Source organism: Rhinolophus sinicus, linkage group LG06, assembly GCF_036562045.2.
Source record: "Rhinolophus sinicus isolate RSC01 linkage group LG06, ASM3656204v1, whole genome shotgun sequence".
In the NCBI taxonomy this organism is placed as follows: domain Eukaryota; kingdom Metazoa; phylum Chordata; class Mammalia; order Chiroptera; family Rhinolophidae; genus Rhinolophus; species Rhinolophus sinicus.
Window position 1 is genome coordinate 62,967,138 of NC_133756.1, and position 19,174 is coordinate 62,986,311.

Below are 19,174 nucleotides of genomic sequence, written 5' to 3' on the forward strand. Positions count from 1 at the left end.
CTCCAAGTCACCAGAGAGGGACTCTCCTATCTGATAACTACAGAGTAAAGAGACTTGAGGACATGTCAGAGTGAAAGTAAAATACCACATTCTCAGGCAATCAACCAGTATTTACCAGGGGGTTACCGTTAGTTAACAAAAGCACTCAGAGGCTTCCAAAAAGAAGACAGGCACAAAAATCCTGTCTTCACAGAGTTTACTACAGTCTGCCTGGGGAACTGATGCCTATTTTAGGGTAAGGAACAAAATGATTAGGAATACAAGGAAAAAGAATACAAACTTTAGAAGCTCACATCTAAAAAAAAACAATACTTCTCATTGAGAAAGTTGCAACATAGGAGGATGAAGAAAGAGTAATGGAGAAAGGATTTGAACAAGTCTTGTTAGGTACGGCTTGAATTTGAACTTGTGGATTAGAAATGTGAGCTCTCAGAGATAAAGAAAGAATCTTCGTTTGCTGGTACAATGTGCATGAGGGGAGAAGTACGAAACGAAGTTGGAAAAGCATGTTGGGGCCAGATTGTGAAGGTCTGAAACATCAGATTTTAGACTTTTAGCGAGTATAAGAACCAATCCCACAGTGTGGCATGGAGAAGTTATGTAATCTACTCCAGGAAGTTTGATCCAGCAAAGATGACTCAGATGGTTTGGAGGGAGAATGTTGAAGGCAAGAAGACCAATTAGCAGGCTGCTGCGAGAGGAATAGAGTAGAAACTAGTATGGCAGGGTGGGAATAGAGAGCAGGCTTGATGGGACTTGACAGCTGATGGACTGGGGGAGACTGCAGAAGACAATGCTGCCATTAGCATGAACGGGAAATAAAAGAGGAGGGCTGGTTTGGGGGGAAAAGGATGGGACATTTTGAAATGGACATAATTATTTCTACTGCATATATCCAGCAGCTTGTTGGGGAGATGCCAGGGCCATGGGTACAGATTTAAGAACTATGTACAATAAAGGGAAATTATTATAGAATGAGAAGAGAGCTGTGCATGTAACCTTGGGGAAAACGTGCCTTAGGGGTAAGAGGAATGACAGGAAGGGACAAAGCCAAGAAACTAGCAGCAGTGTGATGTAAGGAACACCAGAATAGCACCGTCTCAGAGAAACCAGGCTCACTGGGATATTTTGGTACAAGAGGCGAACAAAACTCAAAGTGATTTCAGCAAAAAAAAAAAAAAAGGAATTGATTGTATCATGTATGTATTAGTTTTCTGTTGCTGCATAACAAATGACCATAAACTTAGTGACTTAAAGCCACACCTGTGTTATCTCAGTTTCTGCAGGTCAGAAGTCTCACCATGGCACAGCTGGATTCTCCACTCAGGGTTTCATAAGGCTGAAATCAAAATGTTAGCTGGACTGCATTCTCATCTGGGGCGCATGGTCTTCTTCAAGTTCCCATGGTTGTCAGCAGAATTATTTCCTTGTGGGTGTAGGACAGGCCCCTGTTCTAGTGCTGGCTGTGGACCAGGCACCACATTCAGCTCCTGGTGTCTATCTCCAGTTTATTGCTGTGGTGTGACCGCCACTAACCACCCCCCCCTTCCCGTATGTCCTCTCATGCTTTGAATCTCATTCCTGTAACAATTTATCCCTCTGAAGGGCTCACCTGATTAGGACAGGCCCATCATGAATCATCTTTATATTTTAAGATTAATGGATTTAGGACCTTAATTTTATCTGCAAAATCCCTTCACAGGAGTAGCACCCAGATTAGCATTTGGTTGAATAGGAGAAGGTGTGTGTGCTCTTAGGGACAGCACAATTTGGGGGGGCATTTTGGAATTTTGTCGGTTACAACGTAACTAAAAAATCCAGAGGTAAATCTAACTTTTGGCATGGCTGGATCCAACAAGAGGCCTCACTGTGGTCAGGACGCAGACATTTTTTTCAGCTTTGCTCCCTACTGCAGAGCTTCATTCTTAAGTGGGCTTTCCTCATGGGGTGGGAAAAAAGCTCTTAGTAGACCAGGGGGTGACTCATTCCTTACTTCCAGCCAGTCTGAGAGAGCCCTTTGACTGGTGTGGCTTTGGTTACGTGTCTGTCGCTAAAACCAGTCTTGATGGTGAGAGAGATATGTATTCTGATTCTCCAGACCTAGGTCACATGGCCGTCTTTGGAGCCAAGACATGGGGTCATCCAAGCCCGTATAACGAAGAGAATGGGGAGAGAGAAGTTATTCCTGAAAGATGCTATTCAGGCAACAATGCTAGTATACTAAATAAAAGGAAAAGAAAATTGAAGAACCTACTATATCAAATATTATAAAAGAAGTAAATTAGGAAAAGGACGCTACATTTAGAAGGCAGGAAGTCATTCTGAAAGAAAGAGAAGGAAGTTTACTAAAAACAAAATGAAACAAAAAAAAATAGTGGTGGAAGTCAAACTCCAAGAGTTTAAGATGTACCTGGTGAAATATTGGCATTGAATTTATGCTCCTGTTAACGTTTGTTGGTGGACAGGAGAGAGGTGACAGCCATTTGGGAATACATCAGGGTATGGGGAAGGTCCTTCGTGAATAGCAATAACTGATATGTTTGTAAGATGAGAAGTTTCTAGTAAAGGAAAAAAATGGAAGGAAAGATGGAGGGCAAAACTGACCCCAGTAGGACCTGAGGCCCGTAGGAGGAGAGCAGATTAAGACCCAAGACTGAGAACCACCAAAAGTTTTCCCAGATTATAAAGTGTGTTGGACTTTTTGGGGTTTTTTGGTCATCTGTCACCTCTTTGGAATAGTCAGGTGTCATTCTTTCCAATGTAGCCATCTTATAGTGATTAAATATACTCAAAAGATCCTTAGCCTCTGCAGGTTATTTAATTGACAGAAAGACTTCCCCTTAGAGCACTGGTTCTCCAAGTGTGATCCGTAGACCAACAGCATCAGCATCACTTGGGAACTTGTTAGAAATGCCAGTTCCCTGGCCCCACCCCATGCCGAATTCCCTATCCTGAATCAGAAATTCTGGAAATGGGACCCAGCAATACGGCTTAACAAGGCCTCTAGGTTTTTCTGATGGCGGTTGAGGTTTGAGAGCCACAACCTCAGAGCCTCCACTTACCATAGAGGTTTCCATATCATTGGTTTTGGAAGAGCTGTGAGACTCAAGGATATAGGTTCCTGGTGACCTGGGATGGCGGGGCGGGCGGGCTGTTGTACATCGGTGTAAATCTTGAAAGAAGATGGTAGTTGAGAAACCACTAGTAACTTAGAATGAATTGTCAAACAGGAGAAAGAAGCCTAAGTTATAACTTAGTGGTTCTCTAGTTCATGGAGGGCTTTCATCTGGGTGGTGGCCATCATAGGAGCTCCAAGTCCCTGGAGGATGGAGAAAGGAGAGAAGGGCTTAAATTGCAGCTATAGAGTAGTGATTCCTCTGGAGTATGGGTGAAGTTGTAGAACAGGTTTTGGATATGGATCGTTTAATTTACATTCAGGCTCTTCTACTAAACACTGTTAGGAGGCTGTAAAAGGAGGGCATGGCAAGGTTTCTTTCATCAAGGAACTTATAAACTTTTCAAGCCTTCAAGACTTAAATAAATCCAGTGGAGTATAAAGACAATATAGCAGAGTGCTGAATGGAAAAGACCTTGGGTTAAAATGTGTGGTGGAGGCTGTAAGTGCCGTGGGCAGTCAGGGGAAAGAGAAATTGGCACTGTGTCATTTTCTTCTCTGGATGGACAGAGGATGAAACTGTCAGCCTGGCATAATTTCCCACATCGGGTGGGGAGGTATTGGACAACTTGGCTTCAAGGAGTCCTTTTTCTTGCTCTCTCTTTTCTTCCTGAGGTTTCTAGTTTGTCAAAACTACCAAGTCAAAGCGAGGGTTTGTATTTCAAGACTTGGAACTTGGAGTATCATTAATGTTTTTGGTTATATAATGAACTGGTTGGTAGGAGAAAGTACACTTTATCCTGGGTGTCTTAAATGGAAACAGACAAATTAAAGTTTGGCCTATTCGTTTCAAACAGACTTTCAAACTTACTCCATTCATGGGGAGAACATGAATGAGCCTGTCTCAGGATGCCTTTGTTTTGCAGAACGAAGAAAGCAAATGACTGATTTTCCTTAGCGGAAGAATTAAGCTGTACCAGACCTGGGATATAGGGAACAAAAAAACACTTCAGATGAATACAACATTTCCATTGCTTTTTATTTCTTTGTATCATGTTACTCACTTGGGCAAGTAAACAGATAACCAAACCAAGAACCAAGAGAAGGTTCACAGGACACTCTTGTAGGTCGGCATAAATGCCATTTAAGTCTGGGACAGGGGAAAAAAGCCAACATATATATATATATATATATATATATATATATATATATATATATATATATATATATCTCCTGACAGTCAAGAGGAGGCCAATTTGGAACCTAATGCAAAGTCCTGAGAAGATGTTTTTTTCAGACTTTATATGTAATGTGGTCTGTTTTTAGCCCTTTTGGGGAGGGTTTTCTTAACGCCAGCTGCGGCATGCAGGTGTTAGCACAGAGCTTCCTTTTATTTCTTGTGATGATGGGTGACTTGAGACGCATTAGGAAGCCAGAGTCTGCTTTGCTGTCACATCAAGTATAATACCTGCACTGAGTGGTGTTCCCGGTTAGAAATCGCTAAGTGTTTGTTGCCCTGATGGCCCGGGCAGTCAGAAAGAAGAATCATCTCTTATTCCAAGGTATTAAGAATAGTTGTGTTGCTCTTTTTTAAAAAACTGAGATTATAATTGACCTATAACATTATTTTAGTGTCAGATGTACAACCTAATGATTGGGGATATGTATGTATATGTATGTGTATATATATATATATATATATATATATATATAGCAAAATAATCACCACAATAACTCTGGTTAACATAAAGTCTGTTGCTCATTTCTTGGTCAAGGAAACCCCGTTGAAATGCCAGGAAAGAAACAAAGATGAAAAGACAGAAATTAGTTGTACATCTCTAGGTCACATCACATAACACACAGGCTGTTTCCTTTCCCTGGAAACGCGATGCCTGGCTAACTTCTGCTCATCTTTCACTTCTCTGCTTAAAATGTTCCTTTTGTAAGAAAAGCCTTTCTGAGCCCCTCCTTCTAAATAAGATACCCCCATTATGACTGCAAATCACGGTGCCTGTTTTTCCTTCATAATACCTGTCCAGTGTTCAAATTTTACACATATTCTAAAACTGGTATACTATAATTCTTTAACGTTTGTCTCTCTTGAGGCAGCAAGCTCTTTAATGATCCTCGTCTGTTTTGTTCACCATTGCGAGCACAGAACCCGGTGGATATACTAAGCACCAAGTAAAAATTTGTCGAGCAAATGAATTAATTAATAAGAAAGCACTTTGGAAACTGTATTCACTATAAAAGTCATAGTTAATTATATTAATAGCAGACACCTCCTTTTCCTTTCTGTCCTAGTTTTTTTTCTCTCCATTTTTTAGTTCTTTGTTTTGAGGTAAACTTGTCAGTGTTTTACCAATTCCAAATCTAAGATTTGACATTATTCATTGTTGCCTTTTTTGAGATAGAGACCATTTTTTTCCCCTCGAAAATATTACACCCACAGTGTGAATACCGTGCTCCCACCTTTGTTCAGTGTGTGTTTATAACTTGGAAAGGAAAACATGACTGGCCCTTGGGGATGATTTATTTGGGGAGCGAACAGGATGCCAGAGTAGCACTTCAATTCTTTCTTTCGTCATCCCCAAAGCCACTCATGTAAATTCCTATACTTCAAGTATGCTCCTCAAGAATTCACAAGTCAAAATAACTTGATAATATTGGCCCATGAAAAGCTCTTCCTGGCTCTGTCTTCAAGGAGGGGAAAATTTTTTAAATCCAGGTGTGGAAAATATCAATGATCAGGGTACGAATCGGTCTTTTCTTTAAAAGTAACAGACCAAAATGATCCAGTCCTTCTCCAGTAGGTGATCGGTGTGCCACTTCTGTGTGGCAGTGTTATCCTCAGTGGGTGGACATGGCAGAGAGCCAAGTGGAACATTTCACAGCCCCGCAAACCTCCGGTGCACTAACCACTGCAGCCCAGCAATCTGAGGAAGCCATGTAATGATGTGCAGGAACATGCCTCTCACCCACCTTCCACTCCCCCTACCTCTTGGCTTCCCGCTCCCAGCCCTCACTGTCTTTCTCCCTGAGATTCCAGGCGCCTCTGTTTCTGTCCTCTACTTCTGTCAGCCACTCCGTGGAAGCAGGAGCTTTAGCATGGTGACCCGTGCCGACGTTTGGATGTGTGGGTGCCCCAGGGATGGTTGGTTGTTGATGACTGGCCAAGGCTGGCTTTTATGTTCTGGCTCAGAGCTCAGTAACAGGCTTATGACCACTAACACTACTTTGCGTTTATATAGTGCCTTTCTTCTCAGGAACTCTTAGTGCTTTGCAAGAGTGATCTTATTGATCTTCCCAACAACCCAGCGAGGTATGAAAATGGCAAAGGTCCTAGCTCCCTCCTTTATGCAGAGAGTGGAATCAGGTGGCTTATTCTGAGGCTGTGTTCCAATTTTGCATCTCAGCTGGGATTTCATCTGAAGTTTCCCAGAATTGGCTTCAACTTTAGAGGGGGCAGGGGAGAGCCAGGGTTAAGGCAGGCCATGCCATGCGGCTGTGTCTCCCTGGGCAAGAGCCAAAATATCGAATATCTTCTTTACAAAAGGTACTGGAAAATGGTGTTCGGTGAATTATCAATTAGTCTGATTGATTATACACTTCCTTTGTTGCAGTAACAAGTGACTTGCTGATGCACTTACCTTTTTCTTTCCCTTTTGTTCTATTCCCATGCTAGGTATTTCTCACTTCTCTGTGAAAGGAAGAAAGAACACGCCTGAGCCCAGGAGCCCTCCTGCTTCCTGTGGGACGTCTCCATGGTGAAGGAAGCCTGGGGTGCCCAGTGAACAGGCACAGTGAATGTTGTAAGTGGACAAGAGCAGCCAGCATCTGCGGTGGCCTGCCTTGCAAGGAGTTGTGGGTCGTGGGATGTCACCGATCCAGGGTGATGAAGGGGTGTTCATGTTAGCTCTCGGTGATCATCCAATTAATTTATTTTCTTCAGGGGAGAGGTTCTGTTTTTATTTGCTGTGAACTTGCCTTTCTCTCAGCTTCTGTGGGGCACAACTCATTATCTCCTTCTGGAACAAAAGAGTGGAATACAGTGATTCTTCCGTTGTAGGAATGCCCTTTTTCCTGGTACAGTTAACTAGTATCAAGTTTAGGGCAACCTCGAAATTCTTTCAGGTTGGTAGGTGGGAGGGGAGGGAGGGGTGTCACATTCTCCAGGCTCAGGATTTGTAACCAGGATTGCCACCAGCACTTATTTTTATTTATGTGAAATTTTGGATTGGAATGAAATGTTTTTCTGGCTTTCAAAAATCTGAGGTATGCAAGTGCAGTTAGTTGTTTTGGGTACTTCTCTTATTCAAAATGGGCTGATTTACTGGTTTTTACCAGGCTACTAGATTGGGACTTTGAGATTAGTAAAGTAATTCCTGAAGGTCAGCTGCTAGTCACCTTTCATGAGGAGTTTTAGGACCAAGTAATTGAAAAGACTGTACAGGATGGGCTTCAAAGACCTTATCTGTCACAAAATGTAGGGGTTTCACCAGCTCTGCTTTCTGCAGATTTTACCTCATTGCTAGGCTGTGTCACCAAAAAAAGTTTAGATGAGTTTTGACCAGGAAACAATTCAGCTACAGGAAACCCATAATGGCCTAGAAATGTATTTCCTTCAAATGTTAGAAAATGAAGAGCCAGCTTCGACTAGGGTTTTTTTGGTTTTTGTTTTCATGAGTGTGTGTGTGTGTGTGTAACTTTATATATTAAGTTTTTAGCTTCTTAATAATTTACTCAGGAAAATTTTCCAGGTGTTTATTACCTATTTTTTTCTAGTTTCTTCAAAGATTTTGAAAAGCAAAATGCAGTCATGTAAGAGCATATATCAGGGAGTAAGAGCATTGACATTGAAAGGAAAAATTTCCACTGAATTTTCAAAATTTCATGGTTTTCTCAAAATTTAAGTTAAAATATGCATATTTTCCATATAAATGGGTTAAACAGTTATATTAAAATAAGCTTACAAATTCAAAATCTCCCAGTGCCTTATAGTCTATGGGCGATGGGAGATGCTGGTGTTTTAATTTGTTTCTATTTTGTGGATATGAGCACATTTGTTCTAGTGGCAAGTACACAGCTCCTGGAATCAATTGATCTGAATTGTATTCCGGGTCCTGTAGTCAAGGTCAAGCAAATTCGCGGCCTTGGGCATTCACTAACCCCCATGAAGTGTTATATTGTGAGCCTATAGATAGCTCCATGCTATTTGCTTATTGATCAGTTGACATCTTGGTTTGGGGTCCCCGTAAGGGGCAGAGCATCGTGTCAGTCATTTTAATACTTAATAAAAAAACATCTCTTACTATGAAAGTTTCTATCACTATTAAAGAATAATTTGGGGCACTGTCGGATTTGGGTGCTACAGTAGCAGTGTGTTTTACTAGAAATTATGTTCCCAATCAGGTAACTGTTAGAATGCACTTCGGTGATATGTTTTAAAGCATTTTTATCCTAAGAAACAAGCATCTTATGGAAAAAGGCTTTAGGTTTCAGGTTACATTTAAATGAGCAGTGCAGTTACTATAATCAAGACAGTTTTTGTTTTGAATCTTGTGGTTTTTTTGGGTTTTTTTTTAAACCATTACTTTGAACTGCTCATGTGATACCATGTCAAGCCTCAAACATTAAGTAAGGTTTTCAAAGAAGTTCTGAATGTAAACTTTAAGATACCACATGGCCAACTTAAAGTAACTTTAAAATCCTTCTATAAACGAAGTAGGTTGAGAGAGAAGAAGAAAATACTGAACTGTATAAACTCCTTTCACGCTAAGGACTTTATTTTCCCAATTGCATTTGCTTGGGTTGTGGCAGGGGTGTCCTAGTTTTCTTAGTAAATTTTGAAATTAGTAACTTTTTGTCATCTTCGTGCATTTTTACAACACGGGGTTTATATTTTCCCCTTACTTTGGTGTCCTGGGTGCCACAAAGCCTGTGCCATTGTGGTAGAGAAGGCAGACAATATTCAAAGAATGTGTGCTTGCTCGTAGATGAGGTATGATTGTGGGCATATGAATACTCGAGTAATAATCATAGCAGCCATTGGAATTAGTGGTGTCCATCCTCAGCAGTCCTTGCAGACTGCACCCCAAACTCATTACCTCTGCAGTATTCTTCTTCCTGTCCCCATTAAACCACCTCTCAAATCTGCCACCATCTTTCTAGCAGATGGACTTTGTTCCTGCAAGTGTCTCAAGCAGGCTCTGAGATATGGTATCTTGTACAAGAAAAGTGTGGCAATGAAAACTGACAAGAATCAGGAGACTTGGGTTTTCCACATGATGCTACAGTTAACTGTTTAACCTTGGGCCCCGGAAGCCTGAGGGGCCCATTTTATGATGAGTAACATGAGAAAGTTGAGTTAAATGAGCTCTTCTGGCTTCCAGTGGCTAACGTTGCATAAAGCAGCAGTCTTTTATGAGGCAGATTGGACCTTCATTTTACCCTGTTTGTCTTCTAAAAGTCAATGCTTTGGCACAACTTTAATTTACAACTGTTTTTAAAATGTTGAGCACAGTCTATAGTTAAAAAAAAAAAAAAAAAAGAATTATGTCTGTCACCATCATGACACCCTTTCCCCAGGCACCATGTGACAGTTCAAAGGTATTCATTTGAGTGCTTTCTAAGAATGTAGCTTTCGTCTTTTATATTTAGGATATACACCCCTTATTCTTTTTGAAAATTAAACATGAGCCACTTTTGAAATTAACTTTTTAAAAACTGTCCACCTTCATACTCATATATTGTTTAGTATATAAGCAAAGAGGTAGTGAGCTACTATGTTTCTTTCCTGAGCTTCTCTGCTTCCTTAAATAGGACCTATTGAGTTACCTTTTCAAAGTAGCCTTCCCTGACCTGTATAAAATAGCACTCACCCCATCTTTCTGTATCCTCTAGCCTACTTTATTTTTCTTTTAAGAATCTTATGTATCACATATTTATTTATTTATCTGCTCAACTAAACTGTAAGCTCCATGAAAGCAGGGATGATGATAATGATGAGGATGATAATGATTATTATTATTATTTCCTGGTGAAGCTACAACTCCTAAAATGCTACTTGGCCCATAGTGGACACTTGGTAAATATTTAAATGTTTGTTGAGTGGCTGTCTAAGGACAGAGTAAATATATGCCTGGGCTTCACATGTGAGGGCCTAAGCCAGGAATAAAGGAATATAAACATGGTTCTGATGAGAATAGGGTAGGAGATGGCATAGAGGGACTAGTCTGTTTTCTTTAATCCTTAGAAGGCTACTGAGAAGTAGGTGCTAAATGTCTATGGTGTGTTTAAGTAATGTGGGAAAGGAAACAGTTTGTAAAAAAAGAAAGGCTTTATAGAACTATATTGAGTTTGGGGATTTTCTGATACATTTTTTTAAAAATTCTGCACTGTGTGTGTTTTCTCTGCTTTTCCATTTGAGTGGTTTGTTTCCTCAGTTATTTATGAGAGGCCTGCCCGGACATTCTGTGAAAGGTGGTGGTTTTGATGGTTTTGCCTCTTATAATCACACCATCTTATCACCCTTTATGTTTACATTTATTCCCAAAGTGGGAACCAGGCTTGACATGCGGAATCTACCTAGAAACTCACAATTTACTGAATAGCATCATTTTCATGTTCTTCCCTTTTGGATGACACACAACGGGGAGTGAAGAAATGGTATGCCGGTACAAATGAAGTCCATCTAATGTCTCTGTGGTGTGAAAGGGGAAATTCACAAAAGTCTTAGGGTGACCTCATCCTCCTACATTGCTTTTGCGGGTCGCAATGATAAAGGTTCTTGAATTTTGTGTGCTTATCGACCCCCTTTTCAGAGTAACGGCTCTGAGTTACGTATTCTTAGGGAGCAATAGTAAGACTAAAATAAACACCTCTGTGTCTATTTGCACAGTATTATGCTGTCTTCATAAGCTTTGAAAAATGGGAACTGAATTTCTAGTCTCCAGAGTAAGAGAACTACACATACACACTCTAATAAGATGGATTTGGGAATTCCCCCGTGTCTGTCAATTTGTACCTTTAGATTTGCCATCTGTGATAACAAATTCTCTAGCACTATCATTAAAAAAAGGAAAAAAACTGAGGTGGAGAAGGGGGTCCGGAGAGAAAGGGAGATTTTACTGTTAGATAAATGAAGGAAAACAGTCTCTCTGTGTTTTCTTTCTTTTCTTTCTTTTTTTTTTCCCCCGGCCCTTGCTTATCATGACCCTCTAAATCGGCCTGCATATTGTAAGGGCTCTGCATGAGCATATTCCGTGCAAGTAGTCTGTAGCCTCAGGTCCTCTAGGATTTTCTGTTGTACCTATTTCTTTCTCCTTCCCAGACTTCTCACAGTTGCTTCTTTTTGATCGCCACAGTTCCTGGCATTGCCCCTTTGGTGTGGCCTTTGCCTGAGCTCCTACTTCTGAGAGTTAATGTCGCAACTACTTCCCGAGTCAGTTGGCAGTCTAGCACATTCCAGGCACACCCTTTCCCCTCAGGGTCATCTTCCCCAAATGCTCCGTCAACATCATGTAGAGGAGAAGGGAAAAAACACAGAGCACCCGGAAGTTGTGGAAGTAAAAATGTTCATGTGTCTTCTATAATATTCATGTTCTGTGGGGGAAAAGAAGGCATCGGCAGCCTGTTCGGACTGCTTTCTAACTGAATAGTGCTGAGGTAAAAAGCGTGTTCTGCTTAAGTTTAGAATTCACTAAATAAATAATATTTATTGAGACTGTTGGTGTCAAGGTGTGCTAAAGTCTGTTAAGGATACAGGGATGAGTAATCTATCTTTACTGTCTTCTGAGAGCACTGTGGGAGGTTGTGCTTGGGACAAGAGTCACGTGGTCCCAACCGCATGGTGGGTAAGCTTTCTCAGGAATGGGTTTTCAGGGAAGGCTTCAAGGACTGCTGAGCATCTCTATTAGTTCTTGAAGCAGAGGGTAGATTTCAACCCAGTGTGTGTGTTTGCTTTGAGATGGCAAAGGAGGGAGAGAAGATAAAACTAGTCTTTTATTTAACTGCTTCTGCATCTGGGCAGATGAGAGCTCAGAGTCAAAACTTCTTTCCATGAGAAATGATGTTGTATGACCACCAAAAAAGACATAGAATGGGGATTTGTAGTACCTGGAAACCATTCTCCTTTAGGGTTCTCATATATATATATATATATATATATATATATATATATATATATAATCTGCAAAAGCTGAAGCAAGAACTCAGGCACTTAAAGAAATAACACCTCTCAACCCTAGTAAGTGTAGAGTTTTCAACTTGAACTTCAGGCAGAAACCACACCCAAAATTGAAAATGTATTTCTCAAGTAGTGTATCTTTGAAGTTCTCACTATTCAAGAGTCAGTATGCCTTCGAGAAGGAAGGACAGAGTGACTGGGTAGAGATGCTGCCTTGAAAGGACAGTATGAAGCCACTGAAAATTCTTCCAGAGGGATATCAAATAATTCCCACACTTTTGGGCACTGCCGAGGTTGGGCGGCTCCATCATCTTTGTTAAAATATTACTGACGTATGTATGTCATTTCTCACAAAGTAAATCATGCCATAGGATTTGAATTATTTTCATTATTCCTCTAAAAGATTGTTGTCTCTCTTACAGAAGAATGAGGCACAGATAGGAACTAAATAACATTATTTTGTCATAAAGCCAAAACAAAATCTGTTGGCTCTTACCAGCAAATAAATTGTTCCTTGGGACTAATGTAAAAATACAATTAGAAAGATAATTTCATTCTTTTAATTTCCCAAATTTTTCATTTTTATAAAATAATCAGTTTTTAATACCAGAAAATCATTTAACCACTCCCTCAACATATGTTCATATTAAATTCCAAGTGGGAGCTATGTAATAAATCCTGCTAGGTGGAATCTTAGATTGAAAGAATTAATCCATTTTGTACATGTCTTGAAGATTATGTTAACCTTTTGCAGACACCTGAATGATTATGTTCCAGGAAAAGTAATTTCCCACAAGTGTAAAGTGCTTTTTAAGTGAGATAGTAAAATAGGCTGTTTGCAGCCTGTGTTGCAGGAAGTTAGTGTTTCATTCATTTCTTTCTACTTGTGGGTACATTCTGAAGCAACTTTCTCAAGTAGAATCCCCCCAAATGGCAATATTAATGGGATACAATTGGCAATCTCTTTTAGAATCTTTTATTTTCAAAATTCAGGCAAGTTCTTGTGATGCTCTTTGGACTCTTCCCCTCTTCTTCCACCTTTAAATCCCACTTCTTTCCCAATCCCTTTATCACATCACGCCTTATGACCTCTTCCTTCCTGCTTTGAATGTCTGGCACTGGGATGGGACATGTCCACAGTGCCAGACCTCTGCGTGGGACTGGCCTTGATTATCTCTTTCATTCTGCACATAAGCCCTCTTTAGGGACATGGGGACAATGTGCTCAGCATATCTAGAAATGAAAACACAATCGCTAAAATAGTTTTCTAAAATTTCCATTAGGTTGCTCCTCATTTCATTTTGCTTTTTTTCTCCCCAAACCCTTGTAGCTCTCATAGAACTGGAAAATTGTAACTTCTCCAGGGCTAGAATCCAAGATGTTGACAGGCAGTCTTAATGCCTGGGGCTCCTACGAGTTGCTACCCATTATAAGCATTGTAAAACTTACCCTACAGAACAAAGAGAACTGGGCACAGAGATTGTTCCCTTCTTCTACCATGGCAAGCCCTAGTTTTCCAGGCCCCTTTGCCTTTTTCTTCTTTGTTCTCCAAGAAAAGGGGGTATGAGATTAGGATGCTATTGTTCCAAAAGGAGACAGTTATTGCCTGTACAAGCAGTTTTTTCCCTTCACTTTGGCAACCTTAGCTGCTCTACCTGTTTCTGGCTCTCCTGCTTCTGCTTACAAACAACCTCCCTCCCCCCACACTCAGAAGACTAATCAATTAAATATACAAATATCAGCTGGTTCCTGCATATCTACCAGCTGACATAATTCAGAATAGAGCCAGTCAGCCTTTATCTTAAGCAAGTTTCTTGCCCCTTCTCTGTCACCAGCACATCAAGCACAAGTGTAGATTAAAGGATAGTATGTGAAGGTGAGAGCTATCCACTGGATAATGTTAGTCTGTCACTCCCCTTTAGTGGAGCAGATTAGCTGCCAGTCAGTATCTTGTTGCTGTCATTGGAGTTTGCAATCTGGGTTCCCAGCTCTGCTGGCGATCTGTTTCTGTGTCCCAGCAATGATGCCAGTTGTCCTAGCAACCTACTGGCTGACTCGTCCCTAAAGGCAAGCAAGGGAATGGCAGTGGTGAGGGTGGCCTCCAGAGGGTCAGCAGAGAGTTGGCATTCACCTTGCTCAAAGAGGATTTTCCATTTCCTTCATCTGGGCAGACCTCCAGGAAGAGGATTTCAGTATCATGGGAGTGTCACTTACTAAGGATCGTGGACCACATGGTCTTTCTGCTACCGATAGCATCCAGTGGAGAATAACAAACTGATTAATGGATAGTCCAGGCATAACCTGGGGTCTGCCAGGCCAAGATGTTAGGCGATCGCAGAACATCAGATGGTATCCGCTTTTCTTGTGAATTGAGTTAATGTTCCGGTTGTTTATCAGCATTGGCATTCAGAGTTGGGGACATGGGTAGATGTTTGGGAGGAATCGGAGGTCAAGAGAGGGAAACACCACAACAGTTGGTCTTGGCTCCTTTTCCTGTAGTCTGGTCTGGCTGGAAAGCAGTCCAGTGTAACTAGAGCTTTCTTACTGGGCTCCAGTAATTTATCCACGTACCCAGCATGAAAAGGGACACTCTTCTTTTTAATTACTCTCCTCCTCCCTTTATGTCAAATTGAATTGGCACTAAATGACTTTTCTCCCCTTTTCTGGTTTGGATCCAAAAAAAAACATTAGAAGTCCTGAGGATTCTGTCTTAAAGTCCCTAACCTAGCTGACCTTATCTAGATAAAGATAAAGCTGATTGACATTGGATGTCTTGGGGATTTTATTCCATAGCCACTTTGTTGTAAAAGCCCCTAGCCAGTGACTTTGGCTGACGTTTTCTTCTAGGAGTGTTTCTGTCTGTGTTGGCATGGTGATGTCAGGACGTTTTTCACAAAGAAAGAACTAGAGGTGGATCTACCTGCAAACCTCATTGGGAGATGAGGAGCGAGGGAATCCGATGAATGGCATGTCCCCGGAACATCTGAAATCCACAAATGGCATAAAGTAGTGTCAATACCTTAAGTTGCACTACTAAAAGCATTTTTGCACTCTCAGAGATCTAGTACTATTTGCTCCACCGAATGTCCACACTTAGCTGAGATAACTGCATCCTCATGATGAAGAAGCCAATTAGGGTGTATCTGGACATTTCTAGCACACTTTACATACTCCACAAATATCAATTCCCACTTCCATACCTGTAATAAGAATAGATATTTAAGATCTGGGACTGGAATTAAGAGAAGTGATATTTGAACAAGGTAGGTGTTGATACTTTCAGTTGAAACTTTTTGTTTTCAAGATAGATTTCTCAACAGATAAAAATTGAAAAGTCAGTTTCGTTGGACAGGTGTGTGGTGTGCTCAACGGGTCATTATTTTAAGTTGCTGAAATGGTTTAAATTGTAAAAGACAATGTGTGTTCCTAGAACAATAAATGTCTGTTAGTCGCATTTTGACATTGTAGAGAAGTAGAGTTTTTTTTTAAGATCATTATGTAACTCTTAATTCAATAGGTAATGGTAAATATTCCTCATCGTGCACAGGCAATGCAGACAATTCTCCCATGTCGATGTGAATAATAAATATAGCTAATGTGAATATGTTAAAGTTGGAAGACTAAAATCCTTTCAAAGTTTGGGCCGGCCTGGTGGCTCATGCAGTTGGAGCTCCGTGCTCCTCACTCCGAAGGCTGCCGATTCAATCCCCACATGGGCCAGTGGGCTCTCAACCACAAGGTTGTCAGTTCAACTCCCGCAAGGGATGGTGGGGCTGCACCCCCTGCAACTAGCAACGGCAGCTGGACCTGGAGCTGAGCTGCGCCCTCCACAACTAAGACTGAAAGGACCACAACTTGAAACTGAACGGCACCCTCCACAACTAAGATTGAAAGGACAACAACTTGACTTGGAAAAAAGTCCTGGAAGTACACACTGTTCCCCAATAAAGTCCTGTTCCCTTTCCCCAATAAAATCTTAAAAAAAAAACCAAACAAACAAAAAAAAAAACAAGTGCCCCTATGAGGGTAGGAAATGAAATCCTTTCAAAGTTGGATAGTTCCTTTTTGGAAAGAAATTTGGTAAAGCAGAAGAGACGCGTTAGATCTCATGCACTTCATGCTTCATACTTTACACAATATATCTAGATATACAGTAATTGGAAACGCACCTAGTACAGAAAGAACCTGTTATCTCTCCCTCTCAAATTTGTTGTTTTCTGTCACAAAGGTAGCTGTGAATCTAAATATTGATAACTGAGAAGAAGATGGAGACATTTTGGGCCCAGCCCAGGAGCAGGAGCAATAGGCTAAGTAAGAACGAATGCCTGGGGTCTCTTTTCATTCCTGCTTCAGACCCCTAGCAAGCTACGGTCTGTCTCTGTGTCTCTATATCTTTGTCTTCCAAAGGAACATAGTCATCACTTCCGCTTAATAGCATCAGATTGGAAGATATTAGCCCCAATAGGAGGCTTTGCAATCATATCTGGGTTCAAATCCCAGCCCTGCCACTCGTTAGCTGTGTGTCCTTGGGGAAAGTGCCCAACTTTTTCTGAGTTTTATTTACCTTATCTGTGAATTAGGTCTGATCATACCTACCCTGCAGGATTGCTGAGAGAATGAAATGAGATGTGTGTTTTAGCCCAGTGATTTCTCCCTAGTAGCTGTGGTGGCTATAATGCTGTTAGGATAATAAATTTCACAAAACAAAATTTATCATGATGTGTCGCTAAAATCAACAGGTAAACAATTGCAACTTGCTAATCTCTTTGTAGAGACATTTCCCCTACAACATGAATTATCATTAACTGTCAATTGCAGTTAGCTAGTCTCTTTGTAGAAACATTTCCTCCATTATATGAATTGTCATTAACTGTCAGTGTCATTGCATTGACAGTGAATTCAGTATGTATTGTTAAAGCCTTCTGCTTCTTTCACATATAGTAGAGTAATTATGATGGTGAAGGTGACAACATTTGTCAGAATTATCCATGTGAATATACTGAAGGCCCTGGAATTTTAGGTGAATTTTTCAGTATTAGTGAAACTGAAAGGCACGGTGAGTGGAAGATATGATAGTCTCATCTATAAAAGAATAGGGAGATTCCCAAAGACTATTGATATGAGTGGAACTCTAAAAAAGAAAATCATTAAAATATATTTTGATGTAGTTAATATGTCCAGGTGGTGATAGGTAAAAAAAACTAGTCTAATTCTTTGAAATTAAGGATAAAAAAAGCTAGAAGATAGATATATACATCCTGTATTTTCATGCAGCAAGTATTTACTGAGTGTGTGCTGTAAGTAAGGCATCCACAACAGCTAAAGAAGCTTCTAATCACTGGAGAGATGAGAAAACAGTCAACTCCTTTATACTGTGCCCGGTGTTCTTTTAGTGGAACCCACTGGATGCAAAGCAGTGTAGCCTTTTCTGGGGTCAGGGAAGCCTTCATCCTGAGACTGGGAGATGTTAACCTAGGAAACAAAGTGAGTGTATCAGTTGGCATATACTATGTAACAAGCCACCCCAACAAACATATTATTTCTTGTGGTTCTGTGGGTTAGCTGGGCTTTTCTAGCTTGGCCAGCGTGGCTGGGACTGATTGGTCTAAGATGGCCTCACTCACATGTCTAGGTGTTGTAAGGCTGGTTGGCCTGAGGGAGAGGGGAGCTTCAGTGGGACAGCTTGTCCCCGCTCCACATGGTCTCTCATCCTCCAGTAGGCTAGTCTGAGCTCCTTCATTTTGCCATCTCAAGGTGGCTATCCCAAGGGCAGCAACATAGGACAAAGCAAGATACACCAGTGCTTTTCGACCTCTCCTCACAAGGTGTTTGCTAATTTCCCTTTGGCCAAATAAGCAAGTCACAGATTCAAGGGATGAGGGAAATGCCAGCTTTAGTCACATGGTGGACAACATGTGCCCAGCTCAGAGGTAAGAGAGAACATGGCATGTTGGAAGACCAAAAGTAGTCCAGAGTAGCCAAAGGAGAGCAGGTAAGAAGTGTCAGGGAAGGGCCAGATCATGAAGTATCTATTCAGTCAGCTCTGCTGAGGAGTTTGGAGTTTATCTTGAAGACAGGAGAAGAGTCGTTGACAGAGCTTAAGCAGGATGTTGACATGATTAGTAAGATATGTAGAAGCATGGTTAGATGGCAAAATCCTAAAAGCATGTGTTAGCCTAGACAATTCAGGGACAGTTCCTAAGAGACGTCCCAGGAACAGCTAGGAGAAGACAGAAGTGCTGTAGATGAGAGGTGGTTCCCAGTGGACATGTGCTTCTTAAACAGTGTGACCAGAAAAGTCAGTGGAGACCCTCAAGGTCTGTCAGGAGGGACAGAGGCTCAGGTCACAAGCACTATCCATATGGAATCTTCCAGAAGAACTTGGAATACGTTAAGGGAGCTGGATCTTGCCAGCAGCTTTCATCACATCACTCCTTGTCAGGATCCTGCCAGATTCCTGTGTCCCGGGGCTTCTAAATAAATACCGACTGATGCACTGATTGAAAGACAGTCTCTGAAAGTGTCTTCTCCTGGTAGGTCGTGTGATAGTATCGTCCCAGCTGAAGACTCTGCTTTCCAACAGGATTCCCTCTGACCTCAAAATAGGCAGTGTGTTCTGGGGGCCCTTGGGTTCCCTAAAAAATCTGTTTCTACCCTTGGATGAGACCGGTGCTCACCCATTAATTGCAAGAACTGACCTTTTAACTGTGCTATTAAGTATAACGCTTTTAAAATACTAAAATAGAAATGACTGTTTCATTTCACTAAATTCAAGTCACCGAGAGTGAGAACTTGTGGTTTTCACTGGTACGTTTGGGAGCCAGTTTGTTGTCGTTGAAACTGCATGATATCAAGTGGGAGTAGCAGGGTAC

General features: G+C 41.1%; 1 protein-coding gene across 1 annotated transcript in view; it reads left to right on the forward strand.

Moving 5' to 3' along the window:
• The window catches only part of ATXN1 (ataxin 1), a 373,795-nt gene that overhangs the window by 219,702 nt on the left and 134,919 nt on the right, over positions 1-19,174 (forward strand). The window contains exon 5 of the mRNA XM_074335193.1: positions 6,801-6,927. The gene's annotated coding sequence lies outside the window, so the exon portion shown is untranslated. The remainder of the gene's footprint in view (positions 1-6,800; positions 6,928-19,174) is intronic.